Source organism: Pinus tabuliformis, chromosome 1_2 (genome assembly GCF_031772625.1).
Source record: "Pinus tabuliformis cultivar Carrire ecotype Pingquan chromosome 1_2, CPIR1, whole genome shotgun sequence".
NCBI lineage: Eukaryota > Viridiplantae > Streptophyta > Pinopsida > Pinales > Pinaceae > Pinus > Pinus tabuliformis.
Window position 1 is genome coordinate 415,028,660 of NC_142298.1, and position 7,115 is coordinate 415,035,774.

Below are 7,115 nucleotides of genomic sequence, written 5' to 3' on the forward strand. Positions count from 1 at the left end.
ACATGCTTGATGAGTTTAAGACATATATTCTATGGAGCCTTAGTGAATAGATAGACACCCTACAATTACAAAGCAAGCAGAAAACTGAGATTGATGCTTTGGCTATTTTCTATCCCAAATGCAGAAAGAAGCACACTTTAAGATAATGCCCTTTGGATGCAAAAGTTATAGAGAATTGTGTGACTTGCTTAGAAAACCATGAGACCAAAATTTGTCCTTCAATTCCTAGTCTTAAGGCTGTTTTTCAAGAGGAAACAATTTGAAATCCAACAGAATCTCTTTGCTTTGTCTCTAGAAGACCTTGGCTAGGGCAACAAAACTAGGGTTTTAACAACCAAATGTATACAACCCCCTCCAGATTGGAATTCTTGTCAGCAACCTTGGCCTCAATCTCAATCTCAAATTTATCCTTTGGCTCAAGGAATGCAAAATTCTTATGGAAGATTCTCTCCATACTATCAATGACCTCCATCATATCCAAAATATCCTCCCCAACAAATTCATTAGCAAAATCAACAACCCCAACTTCAAAACCAAAACACTCAACTTTTATTTCCATTTCCACATAGAGAAAATTAGTTATCTGCCCAACCATTACCAAACCCCAACAAAAAAAAATTCCTCATAATACCTATATGGTGGAAGGACAACAATTTCCAACTTATATGATCACTCCATTAGATCTCAATGATGTCCAATTGAGATCTAGTAAGATATTAGAAAATAAAAATCCCTTTGTAGTTATTCAAGAACAAGACAATTTTGATGAAGATTCTCTACAACAAAATAAAAGTTTTGAAGGAACATCTCCTCAAAACCAGAATATTGAATATGAAAAGTAGAAAGAACCAATAAACTCAAATCCTATCATAGAGAAACAACTAGTATCCACTTCTACACCTCCTTTCCCTGAAAGGTTACAAGTTCATAGAGGGGTAGAAAAGCATATCATGTTGCCTAATTATGATTTTCTAGATGAATTGAAAAATGTCTTTATCAAAGTCCCTTTGCTACAATCTATTAACGAGATCCCAATTCTATCTAAAATAATAAAGAAGTTGAGCATGAATAAACTAGGAAGAAAAACAAAAGAAGTAAAAAGAATTCAGCTAGTAGGAAAAATAGTAGACATAAGGATGGGAGAAATTGCCATAAAAAAATGTGTAGATCCAGGAAGTCCAGTTGTAAAAACACATATCAATGGAGTTGAAATTCTGAACACACTGATTGATTTAGGAGAAGTAATAAACATCATGAGCAAACAAGCCATTGAACAATTCAAACTTCCCAATCTTATTTATACAACTACATTACTACAATTGACAGATATATCTGTAATCAAACTAGATGGTGTGTTAGAAGATATTTCAATGTCCTTAGACTCTTGGGAGTACCCTATTGATTTTATGATCCTAACCCTAAAGAGAAATCTAGGAGGACATCCATTTATATTAGGAAGACCTTGGATGGCTATAGTTGATGCTTTCATTAACTGCCGATCTAGTGATATGCATATCTCTGATGGTAATACGACTAAGAAATTCACTCTATACCCTCCAGCAAGAACAATCACAGAGGTAGATGAAAAAAAATGGATTTATGATGAAAATGATATTCAACCTCTCTTTACTATTTCAACTTCTTAGTGTCAGTCTTTGAAGCCTTCCACCAGTGATCAAACATGCTCTTACAAAGTGGTATTAGGGTGCCAAAGTCGAATTTTGTCATTTCAGTGAGTCTTCAAGTAAAATTTGGTCACTAGGTATTAGGTCTAGGATTTGTTTTCACTCTTTGCAAAATTTTCCAAGAGTCAGTCCATGTCACCATTCAGTTGAGTGTACCATAATTCAGAGATCTGTCATCATCATTTCAGGTTCCAATGGGTCATTTTACACATTGTTCATGCTTCAATTGTACTTCGGTAAGGCTCATTTCCCTTTCCTAGGGTTTTGAAGGTAATTTCTTTTGGATGGTAAAATCATCAACAAAACTTGTACCTTGACGTTCATATACCTTCCCCTATCCTTAAGGTACCTTATTAAACACTTCCCATCACTGATATCCCTCAAATGCATCATTTTCCCACAAACCCTAGCTTATTGCTACAATTTGACAATTTTCTAGGCTATGCCTGTGTTTTTCCCTTTTGGGCCCCTTCTGCTAATTCAATATTTGAAATTCTACTTTCCCCTACTTCTTAACATCCCTGCCTACTTCCCAAATTTTTCTCAAGAATTTAGAAGCCCCTTATCCCCTTCATTTCTACAAATACCCTGTTCCACACATCGAGATAGGTTTTACTCAAATGATGTTTTTGAGCAAGACAAAATGAATTTGGAACAAGTGGGAGAGGTATTTGTCCATAATAGGCCAAGTAAGAAAAAAGCCCTTCAATTTTTATATGGGTGTCATTGTTTTAGAGAAATGTCAAAAATGCAGTTGCCTCAGGAGGGTTGCTACTCCTCTGGAGTGAGCTTGATAAAATCAAGATTTCCCCTAGCTGGATTGGCGAAATGAGTTTCTTGATGAGTCAAATGATAGCTAGACACAAAAATATTTCCAATGAGCTATCATGAGCTCAATTTGGAGTTGAGGAAGTCCTTTAAAATTTGACTGCAATAGCACTCTGCATTTAGGCAGCCTCATTTTTGCACATTTTGACCAGTCTTGGGAGATTTGACTTTTTATAGGGTAAATGAACTCCAAATTGAAAAATTCAAGATTTTCTGGAAAGTAGACTCGACAAAATTTCCCACAAGCTATCATAAACGAAATTCAGATACTAGGAAGGCCTCCAAAACTGTGTATGAAAGTGGATCTATGCATAGAATCGGTGGTGCTGCACATAGAAATTTTCAAGGCAGGAAATTACAATAGGTCTGCAGTGCCACCGACACTGTGCTTTTGATTGGGGCACTTGTTAGAAGAATGGCTTGCATATTTGGAGTCAACATGAAAAAATAAGCAAATGCAGAAAGTTTTAGCAAATTTGGAGCAAATATAGGTCACCTAAAGGTAAAAAGACCAACAAAAAATGCCCTCTTTGCCACTTTTTGGAAACACAAGAAGTAGCCTTGGGAGATTCCACCTTTTAGGGGGGAAATAACCTCCAAATGCAAACATTCAAGCTTTTCAAGAAACTAGAAAGGAAGAACTTTCCAGCAAGCTATCTTGGGTTCAATTTGGTCAAGGGGAAGGCCTCCAAAGCTAGGTTTGAAAAGGCATTGTGCATTGGATCAGTGGCCCTCCACATAGGATGAATTTTGCTAGTTTTGCTCAAAAATTAAAATTTTGCCTAGTTTTTCTACAAGTTGACTTTTACTCTCATTTTGGATGAATTTATGAATGTAAATGATGCTATGATATGCAAATATAATTTTAAAATGACTCTAGAGGATAGATACATCATTTTGAGGTGGCTTGGGGGTAAATGAATGATTTTCCTTGGTTTTAGAGGCAAGCTGTTCCACAGCCTATATTCTTGTTCTTACTTTAGATATGGTTTAAACCACTTATCTTCTGATGGATTTGACCCCTGATGGCTAGAGTATGTGGTTTGATGCCTATATTATGTACTTTCTTAGTCATTTGTAAAGGTTGGACTCTTCTGGATGCTTTGAGCTACATTGTACATCTGTACAGCAGTTTGGCAAGGAATTAAACCAGGATTTGCAGCTGTTTTGTGGGATTCTTGTGGTAATGTGTTTTTTCATTGTTTCTCCTTCTGTCATTAGTTTTTATCATGTGTATATGTTCCAAAATCTATTTCATTCTTCTTAACTAAATGAAATCAGGATATATAGGTAGAATGCATTGGTAATAGTGCTCTGCCTTGGGAATATATCTAGTTTTCAATGTTTTTGGTTGTCTGAAGAGGACTCATGACACTTGCATGCCCTCCTCAGCTTCTCACTAGTCTTATACTTACCATATCACTCAATTCCAAGTGCCAAAACACCTGCCTACCTTGCCCCACAAAACACCCTGCAATTTCGATTTGATTTCCCTGACCCAAAACTACTTGCTCCATTTGATCCAACAACAAAACCTTAAAAATCAACCCAAAACCCTATAGATACTATACCTAACCTAAAATCCATAATAAATTCAGTCATCGCAACTGAGATTGACAAGCAAATAGCCCTCTCCCGACCTGGTAGGGCTAGCTACTAGGTTAAGCGTGGTCTGTGGGTATCCTAGGATTGTTTCCATTCAGCCTGAGGTCAATCTAGGCTCTAACATAGTGGCGAACATACTAGGGAACGTAGTGTTATGTTCCTTAGAAAAATGTGTCAATTTCAGATCTGATTGTTGATGGTGGACAATGATCAGACACCGGAAGGTTGGAATCATTCACCTGGCGATCCCAAATCAGTTTCGAGATAAGATCCAAGGACTCCACTGGAGGATGAACCTGACTAGTAGAAACATGAAAGGAAAATATGGAAAGATCAGGTATTCAAGTTGGAATTTCATCCAAGACATTATGTTATTTCTTAGAAATTATTTCCTCTTTTCCCGAGAATGTCAAGAAGGATTTACAAAGTGTACTGTATTTGAGAAAAGATCTTAGACCTACATTTGATTCTTTCCCTTTGAAGATTGTGAATACAAAATGTTTGCATGCCTTTAATCTTGATCAAGACCCTTCTTCTGAATCTTATGATGACCATCTTCAAACTGACGAGCCTAAAGAGACTAATATTGATTCTATACCTTCTGTATATACTCCTATACCTTGTAAAATTCTAGATCGATACAAACCACTCATATTACCTCCTATACTCCATGCTTTCCCTGAAAATCATTACCTATATTTACCAAGATTTGATGGTGAATGTGATAACATCACTGCTGAGACATATGTATTGAATTTTGAGTCTTTTCTTGACCTTTATGAATTTGATGAAGAGGATGTCAGTATTAGGCTTTTTGCTCTTTCTTTGCGAGGAAAAGTCAAGATTTGGTTCAAAACCCTGCCTGATGCGAGCATCCCAGATTTCCAACAATTCGTCAAAACTTTCCTCGACAAGTGGGTAGTCAGACAGAACCCTTTCTTGATTCTAGATGAGTATAAATAGCTAAAAGGACTGCTAGAGCGGACAATACAACAGTTTTCTTCTAGATTCAACCAAGTCTATTTTTCGATGCTTGTTAATATAAGACCTCCTCTTGGATCCACTCTCTTGCACTACCCAGATGCCTTTGATCCATAAATGGAGTTTTAGCTAAGGGAAAGGAAACTTGCAACACTAGAAGAGATTCAAAATAATGCAGTAGATGTAGAGGTTAATTTGTTGATTAGAAAGGCAAAGTTGAAGGAAGAAGAGATGAGGAGCATAGATCTAGAGGAATTGACATCTTTAGAGGTAAAGCACGACATTTTAGTAAGTGCAGTGGAAGAGATGATGCAAAAGATCACCACAATGAATAAGTATGATTTTCAAGACCATGGCTCGCTAATTGAAGAAGAACAAGTGGTTGATCCCAAACATTTCCTTTCTTATCCTAGTTGTCATAGATCTGATAATGATCATTTTATAGATCATCTTGGAGGAAAGAGATCTGTTGATTTGACATGTATGTTTGATGATGTGTTTTATACTGGTGATTTGCCTCAATTTAATCAGTATGATGATGATTATGTTCTCCAAACAAAAGCTAGTCTTGTAGACAAATCAACAGCTGGTTTGTGGAAGGAGGAAGTTCACTTTCAGCAGCTCGAATACAGTGACTAGCCATTGCATATTAGCTATGGAAGTGAGGAGGAAAGTGTAGAAAATGTTGAAGTAAGTGAAGGATCTTTCCCTTTTTTTTTTCTTCATTTCAGATCATCAGAGACAACTTTCATGCAATTAGAAGTCAACCATCGATAAGTTTCAATCTTGATCAACTAGAGGGAAATGAAATCCTTGCTCAAGACTTCTCATATTTAGATTTGCAGCCACCAAATGCCATTGATTGTGAAGTTATAGATGAAGACTTGGAAGCTAGAAAATATGATCAAATGATGCAAGATGATTTCGTACCATTTTGTTTTGAATCATTTCAATTTTTGAAGGGAAATTTGTATAGTATATCTTCAAATGAGCATCTTGTAGGAAATCATGCAATCTCATTAGAACTAACAGAAAATGGGTTGCAACATTCTTTTCAAGTTTTTCACAATCCAATAGCTGATGCTTTGGATGATGTCTGCAATCAAAGCCCCTCTCCATTAGGTAACACTGAGCTTGAAAAACGTGTTGATGCAAACTTGATTTTGTAGCCAATTTCTTTGTCATTTTCAGCAGCAGTCTCATCACAAATCTCAGATGAAAGTTTGCATTCATGGTATGAGGAGAAGAAAAGTAATCCATTGGATAAGCTAAGTCCTAGTGCACATGAATTTCAATATCCCTGTGTAGTATTTTTGGAGGTGGATAGAGAATCCATATTATTCAATTTGGGAAAATTTGGATCTATTTACAAGTTTTCATGGGAGTTTCCTTTTAGTAGTTCTCTCTTGCTCTTCATAAGCAAGCACTTATGAAGAATTCAAACAGCAACCAGAATACTTACTTGGTTGCATTGGTTGTTTCATTTCACTTGATCAGGTGATGAATGGAACAGTTAGACTAGGTTTTATTGAATAAGCTCCATTTTGAGCATATTTTCCAGTTTGTTAGTTACGTTTTAGTATTGAGTCAGTTTCAAGTCAGTTTGTGTCTTTGAGTCATCAGTATTCCGTTGTGTAATTTGTGCTTGAGTTTTTGACTCCATGCCCAATGGATAAGGCTACTAGGTCTACGGTGTTCTTGGAACCTCCAAGGAGCTAGCATCCCCATTGGAGCAAATGTTAGTGCCAGTCTTTGAAGAATTCCACTAGTGGTCAAAAATTCTCTTACAAAGTGGTCTTAGGGTGCCAAAGTCAAATTTTGTCATCTTAGTGAGTCTTCAAGTAAAATTTGGTCAGTAGGTATTAGGTCTAGATTTGCTTTCACTCTTTCCAAAATTTTCCAAGTGTCGGTCCATGTCACCATTCATATCATTGTACCATCATTCAAAGATTTTCATCATCACTTCAGGTCCCAATGGGTCATTTTACACCTTGTTCGTGCTTCAATTGTACTTGG